At 44.5% G+C, this 21,099-nt stretch overlaps 1 protein-coding gene and 1 pseudogene across 1 annotated transcript in view; one reads left to right on the top strand and one right to left on the bottom strand.

Moving 5' to 3' along the window:
* The window catches only part of LOC118930371 (protein mab-21-like 3), a 99,276-nt gene extending 85,419 nt beyond the window's left edge, over positions 1–13,857 (bottom strand). Inside the window, 2 exon segments of the mRNA XM_036921509.2 lie at positions 8,931–9,039; positions 13,181–13,857. The gene's annotated coding sequence lies outside the window, so the exon portion shown is untranslated.
* LOC118930374 (cytochrome c oxidase subunit 1-like) lies at positions 6,321–8,918 on the top strand (annotated as a pseudogene).
* Positions 13,858–21,099: the final 7,242 nt, after the last annotated feature.

The following is a 21,099-nucleotide window of genomic DNA, read 5'->3' as shown; positions in this document are numbered from 1 at the left end:
AGGCAGACTTATTAAGAGGAAAGAGAATCTACACACACAAACAGAATCAGAAATGAGAAAAGAAAAATCAGGACAGACACCACAGAAATACAAAGAATTTTAGAGAATACTACAAAAATTTATATGCAAACAACCTGGATAACCTACAAGAAATGGACAACTTTCTAGAAATATACAACCTTTGAACACTGACCAAGGAAAAAAACAGAAAATCTAAACAGACCAATGACCAGCAACAAAATTGAATTGGTAATCAAAAAACTACCCAAGAACAAAATCTCCAGACCAGATGGATCCACCGCTGAATTTTATCAGACATTTATAGAAAACATAATACCCATTCTCAGTGAAGTTTTCCAAAATTAGAAGAGGAGGAATACTTCCAAACTCAGGATGAAGCCAGCATCACTCTAATATCAAAACAAGGCAAACGCACCACAAAAAGAAAAATTACACACCAATATCCCTGATGAACATAGATGCAAAAATACTCAACAAAATATTAACAAACCAAATTCAAAAATACATCAGGACAATCATAAACCATGACCAAGTGGGATTCATACAAGGAATGCAAGGATGGTACAACATTCAAAAATCCATCAACATCATCCACCACACAAACAAAAAGAAAGAGAAAAACCACACGATCATCTCCACAGATGCTGAAAAAGCATTCAACAAAACTCAACATCCATTCATGATAAAAACTCTCAACAAAATGGGTATAGAGGGCAAGTACCTCAAAATAATAAAGGCCATATATGACAAACCCAAAGCCAATATCATACTTAACAGCTGAAAGCTTTTCACGTAAGATCAGGAAAAAGACAGGGATGCCCACTGCCCCCACTTTTATTCAATGTAGTACTGGAGGTCCTAGCTAAGGCAATCAGACAAAACAAAGAAATAAAAGGCATCCAGATTGGTAAGGAAGAAGTCAAACTGTCACTATTTGCAGATGACATGATACTGTACATAAAAAACCCTAAAGAGTCCACTCCAAAACTACTAGAACTGATATCGGAATACAACAAAGTTGCAGGATACAAAATTCACACACAGAAATCTGTGGCTTTCCTATACACTAACGATGAACTAATAGAGAAATCAGGAAAACAATTCCATTCACAATTGCATCAAAAAGAATAAAATACCTAGGAATAAACCTAACCAAGGAAGTGAAAGACCTATACCCTGAAAACTACAAGACACCCTTAAGATAAATTAAAGGGGACACTAACAAATGGAAACTCATCCCATGCTCTTGGCTAGGAAGAATTAATATCGTCAAAATGGCCATCCTGCCCAAAGCAATATACAGATTCGATGCAATCCCTATCAAACTACCAACAGCATTCTTCAATGAACTGGAACAAATAGCTCAAAAATTCATATGGAAACACCAAAGACCCTGAATAGCCAAAGCAATCCTGAGAAGGAAGAATAAAGTGGGGGGGATCTCGCTCCCCAACTTCAAGCTCTACTACAAAGCCACAGTAATCAGGACAATGTGGTACTGGCACAAGAACAGAGCCACAGACGAGTGGAACAGACATTAACATAAACATATATGGTCAATTAATATACGATAAAGGAGCCATGGACATACAATGGGGAAATGACAAGTCTCTTCAACAGATGGTGCTGGCAAAACTGGACAGCCACATCTAAGAGAATGAAACTGGATCACTCTCTAACCCCATATACAAAAGTAAATTCGAAATGGATCAAAGACCTGAATGTAAGTCATGAAACCATAAAACTCCTAGAAAAAAACATAGGCAAAAATCTCTTGGACATAAACATTAGAGACTTCTTCATGAACATATCTCCCCAGGCAAGGGAAACAAAAGCAAAAATGAACAAGTGGGACTACATCAAGCTGAAAAGCTTCTGTACAGCAAAGGACACCATCAATAGAAGAAAAAGGTACCCTACAGTATGGGAGAATATATTCATAAATGACAGATCCGATAAAGGGTTGACATCCAAAATATATAAAGAGCTCACACACCTCAACAAACAAAAAGTAAATAATCCAATTAAAAAATGGGCAGAGGAGCTGAATAGACAGTTCTCTAAAGAAAAAATTCAGATGGCCAACAGACACATGAAAAGATGCTCCACATTGCTTGTCATCAGAGAAATGCAAATTAAAAGCACAATGAGATATCACCTCACACAAGTAAGGTTTGTCATCATCAAAAAGACAAACAACAACAAATGTTGGCGAGGTGGTGGAGAAAGGTGAACCCTCCTACACAGCTGGTGGGAATGTAAATTAGTTCAACCATTGTGGAAAGCAGTATGGAGGTTCCTCAGAAAGCTCAAAATAGAAATACCATTTGACCCAGGACTTCTAGGAATTTACCCTAAGAATGCAGCAGCCCAGTTTGAAAAAGACAGATGTACCCCTATGTTTATCGCAGCACTACTTACAATAGCCAAGAAATGGAAGCAACTTAAGTGTCCATCAGTAGATGAATGGATAAAGAAGATGTGGTACATATACACAATGGAATATTATCCAGCCATAAGAAAAAAACAAATCCTACCATTTGCAACAACATGGATGGAGCTAGAGGGCATTATGCTCAGTGAAATTAGCCAAACGGATAAAGACAAGTACCAAATGATTTCACTCATATGTGGAGCATAAGAACAAAGAAAAACTGAAGAAACAAAACAGCAGCAGAATCACAGAACCCAAGAATGGATTAACAGTTACCAAAGGGAAAGGGACTGGGGAGGATGTGTGGGGAGGGAGGGATAAGGGTGGGGAAAAAGAGAGGGGGCGTTATGATTAGCATGTATAATGTCAGGGGGGTGCATGGGGAGGGCTGTGCAACACAGAGAAGACAAGTAGTGATTGTACAGTATCTTACTATGCTGATGTACAGTGACTGTAATGGGGGGTAATGGTTTTGGGGGGGGGCTTGAAGCGGGGAGCCTAGTAAACATAATGTTCTTCATGTAATTGTAGATTAACAATAACAAAAAAAAATACCTAGGAAATGTATTTTGGTCATCTGAATTACCAAATATTTACTTATCAATCATTATATCACATGCGTCCCCACATACCCATAATGCCTGCAGGGACCTCTCTCTCCCAGAGAGGAGGCACAGAGCTCCCCACTTCCACCATAATTTCCTTCCTAGTCATGACATTGATTTGCACGAAAGATGATCCCTTTCAGGAGGATAAAGTCAAGGCTTCCGGCATATGCCAAGGCCGAGGAGGCCCTCCTCCCCAGAGCCATGGGGCAGAGAGATGGGAAAAATGGCTTCAGGAGTCTGTTTTTCTGTCAGCAGCTCTCCACTCCCCCAGCCTCAGCTGTCAACCTCACCACCCAACCTGACACACAGGGGCCTGCAAAGAACAAAATCCTGGCGTCAGAGCAGCTGAACAGCTGCCGTGTGTGTGCTCAGCTTTGCAACGCGAGGGGCTCCACTCCTCTCAGGGTTCAGATTGGGAAAATCTGAGAGGGAAGAGGAGGTGGCCCAGTGACTCCCAGTTGCCATGTCGAATGGGGGAGGGCAAGCTCCACTTCCAGTGGAGATGCTTCCTGGCTATCTGAGCACTTGGCAAGGCAGCATGATAGGGTGTAGTTAGGGGGGAAATTACCCAATTCTAGAATTTTAATTTCCTGAGTATAAGTAGATTTTCTGCTGCTCTGACTACACTGGAGCACAAAGAATGTCTAAGCAGCAGGTCCTACTTCCAAGTGACAGCACCCATGTTACCCATTCGCTGGTGCCTCTTGGTGACCAAGATGAGAACTAGCTGGATGTTACTAGAAGTTTTGACTGTCAAAAGTGCAGACGTTTTTGAGACACCTTCTCAATCCACTCTCTGCATTCGCAGTGAGACAGAGCAGAGAAATGGGACGAGGGTCATGCCACTGTAAAATATACTCAGCCTGAAAAAAGACCACTTTATACTTTAACTTCATCTACATGCTGTTCTGCTTCTTCCAGCCCCCCTATCAATTAAAGAACCTTGTAACCAGGACGGGAGATAGACCTCCAAACTGTAAGTGAACCTAGGGGGATAAAAAATGCTGAGATCTGGATCAAGACAGTCCCCTGAATAACCCTACTCTTAAGACAAAACTTCAAAGGAATTAGGAATCACCTGTATGCAGCATGCCTTATGCCCACAGCTACCCAAAAGGCCCTTAACTGTGCCTCCTCTCTCAGGTCACCTGCACTCCCGTCTGGGTGTGTACTGACAGTAAATGAACCTCCTTGTTGCACAAGCCAACTGGACTTGTCTCTGAACTCTTTACCCTAATAAAGACAAAAGCCCTCTGACCTCCACCTCCAGAGGTAAACGTCTCTGTCACTTTGCTACTTTATTCAGCTTTCTAGTTTTACAATCCTTTCCTCTCTCCCTGTTTTACTTAAGGCCAGTGAGGAAGCAGTAGTTCTTAGAACATAATCTCACTCCATCCAGTGCTCCATGGCTCCCCAAATTCTGGGATTGCAGGGATATAATTCTCATGCCATGCAGATCAAGTGGACACCGGATGCCAGGTGACCCTGGATTCATGAGTTTCCAAGGAATATGCCCTGTGCCAAGCAGCAATTCGATGAACTTTCTTTTTCTCCCTCTGCTCTGCCTTGCTCTCTACTGTCTGCACAGCTGCTGACATTCGCTTCTACTCTTGCTGTAATGAATTCCTTTCTTCCTGGCACACGTTTGACCTGGTCGAAAATTCTTTCCCTATCAGAGTCAAGAACTGTTTCCGATCCGGGTTGCGGTTTCACCTAGTACCCAGGGAGAGACCTGCCCAGCAACACCAGCATTCAGCTGCTGCTGTACAGGAGAGGGAACCACATGGGCTGAGTCCACACCCACAGCCACGTTCCTGGAAAAGGTGAGGCCAGGCATCCACTCCTAACCCAGGGCCTTGGGCTCCTAAATCCTCTCCAATTCCCCTTTCCCGTCCCCAGGCACCATCTGCCACTGACGCATCTCCTACAGCTCTGCAGTCCAGCTGGCTCTCTCCAGGTCTCCTCCAGGACTCAAAATAAACACACTTGCTATGATTCCTATTTTAATGAAAAAAATTCAATCCACAAGCTATAGAGGCAACAACAAAATATTTCCTAGGACAAGCCACCGTGTCTATATTACTAATGCTGGCCATCACTATCAATCTCATTCTCTGGACAATGGGCTATTATAAAAATGTATGATACCATGGCATCTATCATCATTACCATAGCCATAGCCATAAAACTGGGAATAGCCCCATTCCACTTCTGAGTTCCAGAAGTAGCAGAAGGAACAACCCTGCTGTCACAGGGCATACTACTATTAACCCGACAAAAAAATCGCACCCATCTCAGTTCTATGTTAAATTTCACCCAGTTAACATAAACTTGGTAATACCTATAGCAACACTCTCAATTTTAATTGGAGGCTGAGTGGGTCTAAACCAAACACAATTACAAAAAATTATAGCTTACTCCTCAACTGCCCACATAGGTTGAATAATAACATATAATCCAACTATTACTATTCTAAATCTAATTTATATTATAATGACCCTATCAATATTCATAATGCTAGTATACAACTCACCGACAACAACCTTATCTTTGTCTCACCTATCAAATAAGACACTGCTAATTAAAACGATTATGCTCACAATCCTAACTATACTTGGAGGCCTTCCACCATTAGCCAAATGAATGATCATTCAAGAACTTAGCAGAAACAACGTAATATTACCAATAATAGCAGTGATAGCTCTACTAAACTTATGTTTTTATATGCACTGACTTACTCCACAACACTAACAATATTCCTAATAAACAACATAAAAGTGACAATTTGAAACTACAAAACACATAAAATTAGCCCCACCCCTAATTATTCTATCCACAATAATACTTCCACTAATTCCAACCATATCAATTCTAAACTAGAAATTTAGGTTACACAGACCAAGACCCTTCAAAGCTCTAAGCAAGTATAAAACACTTCACTTCTAATCCTAAGGACTGTAAGACTGTATCCTACATCACTTGAATGCAAATCACTTTTATTAAGCTAAATCCTCACTAGATTGATGGGATACAAACCCATGAAACTTTAGTTAACAGCTAAAAACCCTAATCAGCTGGGTTCAATCTACTTCTCCCGCCATAAAAAAAAAAGGTGGCGGGAGAAGTCCCGGCAGAATTGAAGCTGCTTCTCTGAATTTGCAAGTCAGTATGTAAAACACCTCAGGACTTGGCAAGAAGAGGACTTTACCTCTATCTTTATATTTACAGTCTAATACTTTTATTCAGCCACCTTAGCCATGTTCATCAATCGTTGATTATTTTCAACTAATCACAAAGACATCGGCACATTATTCCTTTTTTTTGGCGCTTGAGCTGGAATAGTGGGACCCGCTCTAAGCCTCCAACCTTATGGTGCTGAACTAGGCCAGCCTGGGACCTCTTAGGTGGTGACCACATCTATAATGTAAGTGTAACTGTGCACACCTTTTTAATAATTTTCTTTATGGTTATACTATTGTAATTGGGGGCTTTGGAAACTGACTGGTGCCTTTAATAATTAGTGCCCCAGACATAGCATTTCCCCATACAAATAACATAAGCTTTTGACTCCTCCCTCCCTCCTTTCCTCTTCTCCTAACATCCTCTAGAGTTGACAGGAGCTGGAACCAGTTAAACCATATAAATTCCTTAGCAGGTAGTTTAGCACATGCAAGGCCCTCAGTGTATTTAACTATTTTTTCTCTTCACTTAGCAGGTGTCTTATCAATTCTAGGGGCTATTAACTTCATCACAACTATTAACATAAAACCTCCCATTATAAGCCAATATCAAACTCCACTATTTGTGTGATCAGTTCTAGTTACAGCCATACTCCTACTACTGTCTCTGTCTACCCTGTTCTAGCTGTCAGCATTACTATACTTTTAACAGAACGCAAACTAAATACATTTTTTGATCCTGCTGGGGGAGGGGATCCAATTTTATATCAACACTTATTCTGATTTTTGGTCACCCCGAAGTACATATTTTAATCCTTCCTGGCTTTGGAATCATCTCTCATATTGTAACCTACTATTCTGGGAAAAAAGAACCTTTTGGGTATATGGGCATAGTCTGGGCAATAATGTCAATTGGCTTTCTAGGCTTCACTATATAAGCATATATATTTACAGTAGGCATAGACATTGATACACAAGGCTGTTTCACATCTGCCACTATAATTATTGTAATTCCAACAGGTGTGAAAGTATTCAGTTGATTAGCAATTCTGCATGGCAGAAATGTAAAATGATCCCCAGTCATATTATGGGCCCTGAGCTTTATTTTCTTGTTTACAGTAGGGGGCTTAACTGGTATTGTACTAGTTAATTCATCATTAGATATTGTTCTTTATGATACTTACTATGTAGTAGAGCCCATTTTATTATGTGCTCTCCATAGGTGCAGTTCTTGCTATTATGGGGGGATTTGTACTTTGATTTCCTCTATTTTCAGGATACACCCTCAACCCTACATGAGCAAAGATTCACTTTACAATTATATTTGTGGGTGTTAATATAATTTTTTCCCCTCAACATTTTCTCAGACTTTCAGGAAAGCCACATTATTCTGATTACCCAGATGCTTACACAACATGAAATACTGTGTTGTCCATAGGATCCTTTATTTCACTAAGTGCCATTATAATTTTTATAATCTGAGCTTTTGCTTCTAAATGAGAGGTGCACATGGTAGAACTAATACTAATCTTGAATGATTACACAGCTGCTCCCCACCTTACCATACATTTGAGGAGCCAGCCTTTGTAAACTTAAGCAAACAAGGAAGGAATCAAACTCCCAAAAAATGGTTTCAAACCAGTATCATAACCTCTTTCTCGATTATTAAAGTATGAGTAAAATTTACATTACTTTGTCAAAGTTAAAGTATAGGTCTTAAGTCCTTTATACTTCCATGGCATGCCCCTTTCAACTCAGGCTAAGGCCTTGGGAGCCACAAGCCTAAAGGGAGAATGAACTCGATGCTACCTGACGTTTACCCAAGGAAACTGACCCTCTGGCTGGGCTTCACGGTGCCCATCAGGGTCTGTAAGTAACGCCAAGGAGAGGGGGGCCAGGGGTTTATGTGCACTTCAGGCCCCCTCACCTCTGTCCCAAAGTTACCCTCTGTTTTGATGGCACCATGGAACAAAATTTTAACTCCTACACTGTACTTCATTATTTATTAATTTTCTAATAGCATGTAGCAGATTGAGTTGCATCAGCAAGCAGGAATGACCGCTTCACTAAGTAGCCCGCCTAGAGGGCTACAAGACAGAAACTACCCATTCCTATACCCACAGATGCATGTATATTAGAGCAGCCTGAGTTCACCTCCACAGAGTGCCAGAATACACGGTGTGTCTCTCCACCACTGACCCTTGTCAAAGGACCAGAATTTTTGCTCTGAAAAAAACTTTACACCAAAATACATACAATAAAATGCACAAATCGTAAAGTTCAATGAATTCTGACATATGTACACACATCACCATCACCTAGATCAAGATATCAAATATTCTCATTTTCTCCCCCCTCACCTACTTCAAAGACTTGCCAAGGAGGCATACAAATGGCCAACAGATGCTCAGTATCACTCATCATCAGGGAAATGCAAGACTAAACCCTATGAGATGTCACATCCCATCAGTCAGAACGTCCAAAACCCAAGAAACAAAAAAATAACAGGTGCTGGCAAGGATGTGGAGACAACAGAATGCTGGTGGGACAATGGCTCCAAGTTGGTGCAGCCACCGTGGAAAGCAGGAGGGAAGTTTCTCAGAGAACAGCTGTGTTCTCTGTCATGCTAAGGGATGAGGAAGGGCACTGAATGGTGGCTTGCTAAGGATCCTAAAAGGAATTACCTACCTGCCTCGTGTGACTCTGGAGGTAGGGAACAGCAGATGTTTGCAGAAATGGATCAAGTAGAACTTTCATGAGTTGACTTCAGAGAAACAAAGTTGTTCCCCGTGGAGACCTTAGAGGAAAAACAAAAATGTCACTAAGAGGGTGAACCTGACCCACTGGGCTTCCCCACTAAGAAGTGACAGTCCACTAGCAGATGGCTTTTCGGAGGCAGGGAGAGTGGGTCACAGGGGAAGCCCTTATTTGCAGGCAACCTCCCAGATGGAAGGGGGTGGGGAAGGATGCTCTCACCTAGGACTATGCATGCTCCAGGGGCCTCCCTGCTGAGGCCAATCTTCCCAGCAGCCCGCCCCAGTCTCCCCACCTGACTTCTCTACTAGGCAGTTATGGAAAGCCAGCTGCCTTTCTCAAGCTCTCCCAATGCACAGGCACCCAGAGACACAAACACTGTCCCAGGCCGCACAGTGCTCTAACACACACACACACACACCACCACACGCGCAAGAGCTACCACAAGCATACACACATGAAAGAAAGCACCGGAAGTAGGCGGTGCTGGCCGGCAGGACGAGCATGCGCGGCAGGCACCAGAGGCGGGCGGAGCTGGCTGATGGGACCTTGACACACTCCCTGGAGTCCCGCGCTGACCCCTTTGGGTCAGCAGTGTCGGAGGCCACTGGCTTTGCCTGGGAGGGGGGGGCATGCTGAGCGTCAGCTGCAGGCAGACTCCGTCCCCTTATGCTGCTGCCCCTCCACCCCCAGAACCGACACCAACCGACACAGCCAGCTGCCACCAAGTGTCGCTCACCACCACCAGTTGCCGCCCCCAACCGACGCCATCATCAGCCATGGATGCTACCCTCCCACTGCCAACGCCTTTCCCTCGCCTCTGGCTGCACAGCTGCCGACGGCAGCTTCGGAGGTCCACCTCGGGACAGACACTCGTGCCTCCCGCCGCTGCAGATGCCACGGCCCACTATGGAGCGCAGCCTGTCCACGCTGCCACCCACTGCAAACTCCGCTCCCCACTGCTGCCTCTGCCGCCTCTCACGGCACACCTGCAGACAGCGGATTGGACTCCGCCCCCAGCCACAGACCCGGCCCGCAGCTCCCCGCAGCGGACTCCTTTCCGAGCCGACGCCGCCCGCCCTCTGGGGGTGGCTGCTTACGGTGAGCTGCCTCTGCAAGGACATGCCTGAGTGAGGAAGAGGACGCAGGGACCCTGGCGAGGTGAGCCCCTGGAGCCGGCGGGCGGCGCAGGGCTTTGGCCGGCGACGGCAACAACATCAGAGGGAGGAGGCCTTGGCGGCGGCCGAGGAGAACGGTGTGAGCAGGAGGCACAGGCGAGCGACGGGCGGGCTCAGGCAAGAAGCTTCCTTCTCTGCTGCGGGTGACGGCGCAGTTAAAAGGAAACATGGCGGGCACCAGAAGTAGGCGGTGCTGGCCGGCAGGACGAGCATGCGCGGCTGGCACCGGAAGTGGGGGGAGCTGGCTTGTGGGACGAACGTGCGCAGCGTTGGTTGCAGGCAGACCCCTCCCCCCTCGGGCGCTGCCCCCAACCCCCCAATGACGGAGCGCGCGCGCATCAATCCCACACTCCCCTTTCTGTGCAGCATCCATGAAAAATAAAAGAACGGTACTCACTAAACGAATGGACTAACAGTTACCAAAGGGGAAGGGACTGGGGAGAATGGGTAGGAAGGGAGGGATAAGGAGGAAAAAAGGAGGGGCATTACTATTACCAGACATAATGTAGGGGGGGCATGGGGAGGGCTGTACAACGCAGAAGACAAGTAGTGATTCTATAGCATCTTACTATGCTGATGGACAGTGACTGTATTGGGGTATGTGGGAGGACTTGGTGATGGGGGGAGTCGAGTGAACATAGTGTTCCTCATGTAATTGTAGGTTAATGATACCAAAATTTAAAAAAAAAGATGGCATACAACAAAAATTTAGGAACTCAAACTAAGCAGAAACAATATTCTGGGAAAATCTTGGTAGCCGGAGTCCAGGCTTCATGCCAAAGCCTCCTGTAGTTTCCACATCCCCGGTCAGTGCTAGTTTTCTTCCTGGGGGGCCTCAGCACAGCAGAGAAACAGATGGAAGAAAGGTGTAAAATTATTGTAGGGAGGAGGAGGGACTTTCACAACAGCAACAATGCTTCAGTAATGTTGGCACAGCACTCAACCACTCAAGAAGTACATTCACACCTACTGTCTGGCTCTCAGAGGTGGGCGCTGATCTCCAGCCTTAGATTCTGCCTCCCATTTCTTTACAGACACATGCCCTTTGAGATGTCTAGGCCTTTTCTAGACAAAGGTCCCTGAGGAAGGCTGAACTCTTTCCTCATATCAATTCCAATTTCTGCAAGCCCTCACCACTTTTGTGAAACTTCTATCAAACACACTTCTCAAAAGAGTCAGGGCAGGCAGGGGCTGCAAGAGATCATCTAGTCCAACTTAGTCACTAGCCCAAAGAAGAAAAGGGACTGAGCCAAGGCCACACAGCCTGTCAGGAACCCAGCAGGGCTCAGACACCTGAGGACAGACATGCACACGTACACTGCCCCCATTCTCCCAATGCCTTACATAGCTGCAAACTTTGCCCTCCTGGGGCTTCTCACGGGCGTACAGTGGGTGCTTCCTAAGTCGGGGTGTTTGGGAGTGTAACCTGTCAACCTTATTTTACCCTTCCTGCAGGGAATGGAGTGGGAGGAGCTTGCCATTCTCAGGGACCCTGTAGGGAATTCTTTTACAAAATAAAGACTCTAGTATGAAAACTGGTTTTGTACACAGGAGGCGACTCAGTCCTAGGACTGAGGGACTGACACACACGCGGGCTGCCCTAGCAGCAGGCACCTGCAAACACAGCACCCAGCCTTCCAAACCCTGATCGCGAGACCCCTGAACGCTGCTCAGCCCCCACCCCACCTACACCTCTCCCCCTCCTCCTCCACTGCTCCTCAAAGGTGAGCTGAGGTCTTGTCTGTTTGCTAAAGAGAAAGTTAAGAATCTTACTTGTTAACTTCCTAGGTGTTAAAATGCAATCTTATCTTTAAGATGGGATCCTTCCTACCTTTTACTATATTGTTTGTGGCTAGGCTTATTGCCATATTAATTGCCCAGGTTATACAGTATTTGATTAGGGGCTGGAGGAGGAAAAGCATCATTTGGGCAAAGTTTAAGATAAACTGGGCCTTTTAGCAGGCTAAAGTAAATTTTACAATAGCTTCATTTAATTGACACATGAAGACATGGGCTACGCTGATGTACTTTCTTATCTGGGAGATGTTCAAACATTCCAGGCCAGGTTACTCCTGGCTTTTTAGTTTTAACTAATCTTCAATGAAGAATGCTCCCAGTTTGATATTTTACTTTAGAGAATTAATGTGACTCTGACTTTGTTTAACTGTTTAATACGTTGTTTTGGTAGGGGTCTTTTTCCAGAGGCCCTCACCCTACTCTGACTACCCACCGTCCCTGTCTCAGAATCTCTGTGGCTAGTTACAAATTACTCAGCTGCAGATTACAAACCGAAATTACAAAAAGACATGAATTTCTAAATGCAAGCAAATGCACTGTCAGTTCCCAGATCAAAGTAAAGAAAGTTGATTCCCAAATAAAAAATACGAGAGGTACCTCACGAAAAAATGTTTTATTTTAAAGACGCTGCCTCCGGGCGGCCTCTACCCCGCCGCCCCGCCGCGGGTCACGCTTGAACCTCAGCTCGCCCGGCCCTCGCCCTCAAGGACCCCGCCGAGAAAATCCACACACGGCAAAACGCCCACTGGCCTCCCCCGTCTGCGCGGCCCGGCCCGGCCCCTCCGCCTGCGGCCCCGTCCCGGGCGGCGGTAGCAGGTCAGCGTAGCGGCCCCGGGCCGGGAGGACGCGCGCCGCGGGGCGCATAGCAGCCGCCCTCACCACCCGAGCCCGGACGAAGGAGCAGTGGCTCCGGCGAGCCCCTCCCCGCCCTGCGCCGGCGAACTTCGCCGGCCGCTCGGACGTCTGCCCCGGGAGCACCTGCTCCGCTCCCTCCCTTCCCGGGCAGCCCTGCCGGCGGAGAGCGCCGACTCCCGGCCCCCTGCCAGGCCCCGCGAGCCCACCACCCCCGTCGGCCGCTTCCCGGCCCCGCGAGCCACGCGCTGCCCGCCGAACCACTCGCACGGCCGCCCCCTCGTCCGGATCCCCCGCAGACGGAGGCAGAGGTCCCCGCGCCCGGTCCGGTTACCGCCGCGCCCCGGGGCCACGTACCTTCCAGCCCGCAGAGCCGTCGCTGTCGCCTTCACCCCGAAGCGGGGCCCGCTCTGGACCCTCCACCGCAGATCTGCGGCAGCAGGAGCCGCTTCTCAGACGAGCTCTCTGAAGTCCAGCCGGGCGAGCGGCTCCAAGTCCGGGCCTATCGCCGCCCTCCAAGGGAGAGCCGAGAAGGGGCGAGTGAGCCGCCGGAGGCCCAGCGGGCGCGAAGAGGCGATCCGAGGCCGGGGGGAGAGGTCAGTGCCGCCCCCGCATGCGCGCCGGGAGGACGGCGCAGCCAAGCAGAGAGCGGGCCCAGAACTTCACGGTCCATCAACATCTGGTCTCCGCTGGGTCCCCTGAACGGATGGGACAGGGGGCGGGACGCGCCCGGACAGGGCCGGCGGACGGAAGCACGGAGGGAACCGCGAAGGCAGGCGGCGCTCGAGATGCTACTATTGAATTTGGCGGGCGGAGGCGCCTGTAGCTAATACGCAACCGCCGAACTTACGTAGTCTGAGCGCGACCCCAACGGCCAATGAGCGCGCGGCGCCGCGGCGCAAGCAGCCATTGGGCGGGCGCGCAGAATACGTAAGTCCGGCGGGTGCGTATAGCTGCAGGCGCCGCCGCCGCCTTATTCAACAACCAGTAGGAACGCGAGCGCCGCCGAGAGAGCCAGTTCCTGCGGCGTCCTCTGTGCTTAGGTTCGCCGGCCCTTTTCGGGTGCCTTCGCCCCGCCTTCCCTTCAGCGCAGCGGGCCTGCCAGAGACTACTTGTCGAGGGACCCTCGAAGTTCTGGGCCCTCGCTTTGCTTGACTACTCCCAACCCCAGGGCATGTTTTTGTTGTTTGCCTGTTTATTTACTGAGTGTCTTCGTTGGACATTTTTAGTGGTCTACTTTATTTGCAGTGTTAAGCCTCTGATGTAGAGCGCACAGCACTGCGCATATACATGGTCACCCTGGGATGATATTTTAATCTGGGCTTTGTCTGAATGCCGTTCTCCCTGATCGCCCAGTTCAGTTATGTGCCCCTGTTGGCATCATATCCAGCTGTTAGATGCTTGGGAAGAGGATTATCCAATTGTCTTTTTACCATAAAACTTGAATATTAAAAAAAACAACAGTTACACTGGCTTTGGATTAATTCTGTCATTAAATAAAATTTGAGATTGCCTCAGTATTTCATAGCATAATTTTGCATTGATGTAGGTCAAATCATGCCTGCTTTTCTATTATGATTTATTTCTTGCTCACTTCTAAAATGACTTATGAAATTATTTTTAAATGGTGAATGCTAAGAATATTTAAATTTTCATAAATAGACAAAAGCAATTAAGAGCTGGCTTCTGATTGTAGTCAGAGCTGAAGCTAACAAAGTTATAAAATTTTAACATATCTGGAAGAAGAGTTGCTTGATTTCATCTCCATATGAAAATGTTTGTGATCCTAGAGGTTGTCATGTGAAAATTAAAGCGCATAGAATTTAGAATCTTAAGAACACTCTGATCTAGCCCAGGCCCCAGATGATGTCCATTAACATTTGTGACAGCTGACCCTCAGGAACCCTTTTGCATTCTAACAAACCCTGACCAATCCTCAGACCCATTTCATGTGCGGAAGGTTGTTTCTCCTATTGAGCAAAATGCTCCCTTCTTATATCTTTCATTTCACTAGCACGAGGCCTGTCTTCTGATAAAATCCAGATCAACTTTTTTGTCATATTCTAAAGAAGAACATTGCTGTAGGACTGAAAAATGTAATTGTATGAGATTCACAAATAAGCCCACTTATGAGGAAACATACCAGTTAGTAGGCTTTTGGCCACAATAAATAGCATATGGGACATAATGTGGCTTAAACAGTGGGGTTTATTAATAAATCTAATTTTTTGAGAACTCTGGAGGTAGGTAATTGCAGAGACAATTAACACAGCAGCTTTGGAGCAACTTCTGTCCTTCTTGTGAATGTGTATGCACAAGTATTACTTCCTTACTAAACGTAGCTAAAAGGCAGGGAATGGAGGGAACTTTCTTTATATCCAGAACCTTTTATCCCATTAAGACACAGAAGAAGATTCCTCTTTTGGTTCAATGACCAGGCCTGGGTCACCTGCCACCTCTAAACTCACTGTTAAAGGTAAATGAGGTTATCATGATGGAGTAGGAGTTAAATCAATCAATACTCATGGGGAATCAGGCACAATGTCTCTTACCTAGACAAAATTGGGATTCTACCCCCAAGAAAAAGAACAGAATGGCTGTTGGATAGTCTGCTCACAGAGTCTACCAAATATCTTAATCCAAATTTGAAAAAAGTACTGTAATAAATTGATCTTTTTTTCCTAATAGATCCTATGACAAAGTATGTTTTTATAAGATTTGAGATATACTTCATACACATAAAATTCACCCACCTAAAGTGTACAGTGGTTTTTAGTGTATTCACAGCCATGCAAACATCACAGCTTAATTTAGAACATTTCCATCACCCTAAAAACAAACCCCATACATATTAGCAGTAATTCCCCACTCTTTCCCTGCTTCAGCACTGGGCAACCCCTACCTACTTTCTGTTTCTATGAATTTGTCATTTCTGGACATTTCACATAAATGGAATCATAATTTGTAATCATGTGTGACAGACTTCTTTCACTTAGCATAATGACTTGGAGGTTCATTCATATTGGAGCATGTATCAGAACTTCATTCTTTTTTTATTGCCAAAGAATATTCCATTTTAAACAAACCCACTTTTTAAAATCCATTCATCAGTAGATGGCCATTTGCTTTGCCACCACTTTTTGGCCATTATGAACAATCATGGTATAAGCGTTTCTATGCAGATTTTGGCATGAACATATGTTTTCAATTCCCTTGGGTAAATACTTTGAAATGGAATTGCTGAGTCACATGGGAAGTCTATGTTTAGTATTTTAAGGGATTGCCAAACTATTTTCAAAGCAGCTGCACCATTTTACATTCCCATTAGCAATGAATGTGAGTTCCAATATTTATGAACACATATTTATGTATACTTGTTATTGTCGTCTTTTTTATTTTAGCCATCACAGTGGGTGTAAACAGGTATCTAATTGAGGTTTTATTAATTCCCTTATAACCAATGATACTGAGCATCTTTTCAAGTACTTGTTGGCCTTTTGTACATTTTCTCCGAATCAATGTCCATTCAGTTCTTTGCCCACTTTTAAATTCTTTATGTCCTTTTGTTGTTAATTTATAAGCATTCCCTATGTATTCTCATATAAATCCCATGTCAGATACATAATTTGAAAATGTTTTCTCCCATTCTGTAGGTTGTCTTTTCACCTTCTTGATAGTGTTCATTGAAGCACAAAACATTTTAGTTTTGATATAGTCTAATTTATCTACTCTTTCTTTTATTGCTGTGATTTTGGTTTGTATATATGAAATCATTGCCTAATCCAAGGTCACAAAGATTTACTTCTATATTTTCTTTTAGGAGTTTTATAGTTTTAGCTCTTACATTTTGGCCTACAATTAATTTTGAATTAATTTTTGTATGTGATGAGAGGTAGGGGTTCAACTTTATTGTTTCACATGTGAATATCCAGCTGTACCAGAACCATTTATTGAATAGGCTATCCTTTCCCCATTGAATTGTCTTGGAATCCTTGTTAAAAATTGACCATAAATGTAAGGTTTTCTTTCTGGTTTTCGATGATTCTTATGCCAATTCTTATGCCAGTCCCATAGTGTATTGATTATTGTAGATTTTTGTAAGCTTTCAAACTGGGAAGTGTGTATTCCCCAACATTTTTCTTTTTCAAAATTGTTTGTCTATTCTGAATCCCTTGCATTTCTATATAAATTTTATGATCAGTTTGTCAATTTCTGAAAAAATCCAACTGGGATTTTGATAGGGATCGCACTGAATCTAGAGATCAGTTTCAGAAGTATAACAATCTTAACTGTATTGTCTTTTGATTTACAAGTGTAGGATGTCTTTCATTATTTCGATCTTTTAAAATTCTTTCAAAAGAGAGCTTTTTGTAGCTTTCAGAGCATAAGTATTACACCTCTTTTGTTAAATGGATTCCCAAATATTCTATTTTTCATGTATTGTAGACAGAATTGTTTTCTTTATTTTTGGATTGTTTTTTGCTAGTGTACAAAAATGCAATTGATTTTTTTGGAATGGTGATTCTGTATCTTGACATTCCGCTGAACTTATTAGTTCTAATTGTTTTTCAGTGGCTTCTTTTGGATTTTGTGTATGTAAGATCAGGTCATCTGCAAATAAAAGTTGTTTTACTTCTTCCTTTCCAATCTAGATGCCTTTGTTTTTCTTGCCCAAATGCTCTGGCTAGAACTTCTAATACAATGGAATAGAAATGGTGAGGATGGACTTCTCAGGGGGAAAGCTTTCAGTTTGTCTCCATTAAATATGATGCTAGTTGTGGGTTTTTAGTAGATTCTCTTTTTATCTGGGGGAAATTCTTTTGTATTCCCTCCTAGTTTGTTGCCAAAGTACTGTTTAACAACTTTGTAAAGTAGAATCAGTTTCCATTTCCCAAAATTTCCCTTCTCCCCTCACCTTTATCCCAATTTGCATTTACTCAGAAAATTTTTATTGGGCCTATATTTAATAATAGAGTGGTTTCAAGAAATGACTCAAGAATTTAATTGTCAGTTAGGGGATTCTCTCTACCCACCCTTTGCAGGTGCTAGAATTTCTCTTTTCCCCTTCTTTCTCAGTATGAGTTACTAATAATTTATACTTACTGTAAAGCTAAGTCATTGCCTGAGGGGGACTGCATTTCAAACTTTTCTCTAATTGATGTGTGAAAGACATTTTGTGGTTAAGGAACTTCAGGCTTCCATAATCATCACTGAGGCTGCCACCTACTCTGGTTGAGGAAAATAAACTGATAGTTGATATGAATCATCTTGAGCAAAATGGTAACAGAAAAGCTCCTTCAGAGTGGTATAGAGTAACTTCAATATTAAGTTCAGTTTCTTGTCTGTTTATGTCAGCTAGTTTTGGGGATCAACCTCATAAGCTCTGAGTTTGGGTGACATTCAGCCTGTTAATAAATAAACAGTGGTATGGGTGAGGTAGGCAAACCAGCTCTGCTGCCTTAGAGAGGTGCTTTACTTACTTACATCCAACCTTCTCTCAGAAAGGATTTAATGCCACTTAAATCAAGTGATGAGGAAATTGGGACTCTGGGAAAGTGAGGGCCAGAAAGATGGATGCACCAGATCTGTTTGGGGCATGTGGACTCCCTGCCTGGGATCATGGGAGATCCTAGCCACTCCTGGAAGCAGATGCTACTGCGTGTTAGCCAGGGAATGTGGAAGTGGGAGTATCCCCTCTTCACATGTCTCTGTTGAGGTGAGGCTGACTTGCATCTCCTGGTATAGTGACAGCGGCTGCTCTCTCAAATCCCACAAGTTAAGCACGTGCCTGCTCCCAAACCCTGAGGGGGAAGTTGTGAAGATGTACACAACTCCAGCTTTGTGCCTCCTGCCCTTCCCCAGGCATCTAGCTGTCTCTTAGGGTACAGAAAGTGCCTAGCACATGGTAGATAATAAATACTTGTTGAGTGAATAGATGGGTAATTATAAACAAAAAGGTATATGAAAGGTACACAGCTAAATTTTCCAGTGACAATTTAAAGCAAGTAATTAAAGCAATCTTTCTAGAAAATCCTAAAGATACAGTAGTGGGAAAAAGAAATCATAGATACAACCTCATGATATACAGATGCTAGTGCAAAGACATTAAATAAAGAACAACACAAATATATGATTACAGACCTGGAATGGGTCAGCTCTCTGAGAAGAAAATCTCAGTGTACATTGACCAGGTTTTGGTCAAGGGGAGATGGACAAAAGTGAAAGAAACCACTTCCAGATTTGACCCTTGAAAACATCCCTTGGTATCCTCCAGCCCTGTCTGGTCCTGGTGTGCCTACCTTGTAGCTACATGTGTATTAAGGGTTGAATTATGTCCCCTTAAAAGCTATGCAGAAGTCCTAACCTCTGGTACCTATAAATGTGGCCTCATTTGTAAATAGGGATTTTCCAAATGTAATCAAGTTAGGAAGAAGGTTGTTAGGGTGGGCCCTGATCCAGTATGGCTGGTGTCCTTATAAGAAGAGGGAAATTTGGACACAGACACTCAAAGAGGGGAAAAGACCGCATGGAGCTGAAGGCAGAGATGGAGATTATGCTGCCGTAAACCAAGGAACACCTGAGGCTACCAGAAGCTGGAAGAGCAGAAGAGGATCCTTCTGTAGAGGCTAAGGAAGGTGCACAGGCTTGCAGACAGTCTTGTGGCCTCCAGGACTGTGAGATGATACACGTGTGCAGTCCAAGCCTTCCAGTTTGTGGTACTTTGTTAGCACAGCCATGGAAAACAAACAGTGCGCTGCACAGAGTGGTTTCTGGATAGAGGAGCAGCCTGGCCAGTGTTTTTCAGCACCAGGCAATCCTTCCTGGGTCTGACATAAATCTTGCATTGTGCAGTTTAAGCTAATTTCCTCTTTTCTGCACTCCTCAGCTGATAAGGGCCTCTTTCATCCTGGATTAAATTGCAAGTACTTTGCCCAGGTCTCTGTCGATGCCCCTTCTGATACCTGAGCCCTACCTGGGGCTCCAGGGAATACTGAAGGGAGACCAGATAGGGTGACTCAGCATAGAGTGCCCTGTAGCTGTGATGCCTCAATTCAGGTGTCTGCCATCTCTCATGCTGCCTGCTGGCCGCCCAGGGCTACCTGAGGACTCCCACCTCTGATGGGAGTGTCTTTATAACCGAAGAGACATGTCCTGCGCTGCTGTTCACTGATGCATGTCTGTTGTCCGCCACTATTTTTAAGAGCACCCATTCCTTTTACCCTCAATGGTGTCTTAGATTGCCTAATAAAGTATATGATCCTTTTATTTATAGGGTATGAAGAATCAGGGTGATGGCCCTGACCTCTAAGCCCCCCACACTAATGCAGCAAACAGAAAACAGAGAGCCCAGCAGAGAGTACACTAGGCTCATGCTCTCCAATACACTGTCCACATGTGGCTATTGAGTACTTGATATGTGGCCAGTCCTGAGGTGTGCCAAATGTGTAACATGCCTTCCAGATTTCAAAGCTTAGTACAAAAATAATGTAAAATATCTTGTTAATAATTATTATATTGAAATTGTTTTGTGTGTGTCAGGTTAAATATTTATTTGAATTAATTAGGTAATTAAGACATAACTAGAATTAAAATATATTTAGATTCTTTTACTTGTTAATGTGGCTACTAGGAAACTTGAGATCACACGTGTGGCTTGCACTGCACTTCTCATGCACCGGGCTGCTCCAGGTCCAGTAGACTGGTCCTACTTTTGATTTTCCTTTTCCTTTTCTACATTAATAGCAACTGCCAAAGAGAGGGTAGTAACAGTTTTAGGCATTACTCCTTCCAGGTGGTGTTTGCCTGGTGACTGTGGCCATTGGAAGTGCCCAGTCCTTGCTCATCCAAGGTGGGAGATGCACTGCTCCCCAGTGAGGAGCCTGGAGTCGTAGAGACCCAGCGCTGCTCGCTGTGAGCTCAGCTGAAACGCCAGCCACAGAGGACCTCAGGGTTCCTCTCTGTGAAGATCAGTGAAGGCATGGAACTAGATGACAATGAAAGCCCCTCAGTCTCACTGAATCCACAGTGAACTTGTCTGTGGCTGAAATGCATTGGCAAGAGAGGCACAATGTCATACTGCGAATCTCTAGAATTTATTCATCTTGCATAATTAAAACGTTATATCTGTTGAACATTGTCTTGCCCATGGGTTTCAACCCCGGGCAAGTTCGCTATGGATTCAGTGTGACCAAAGAAAATGACAGCAAAACGTTCTTGGGGTGAAAGAGTTATACCCAACTTTATTTCCAGGTGGCAGGTCAGTCACTAAAATCCAG

Source organism: Manis pentadactyla, chromosome 4, assembly GCF_030020395.1.
Source record: "Manis pentadactyla isolate mManPen7 chromosome 4, mManPen7.hap1, whole genome shotgun sequence".
NCBI classification, from domain to species: domain Eukaryota; kingdom Metazoa; phylum Chordata; class Mammalia; order Pholidota; family Manidae; genus Manis; species Manis pentadactyla.
The sequence above is the reverse complement of the archived record's forward strand: the minus strand, read 5'-3'. Positions and strand labels throughout refer to the sequence as shown.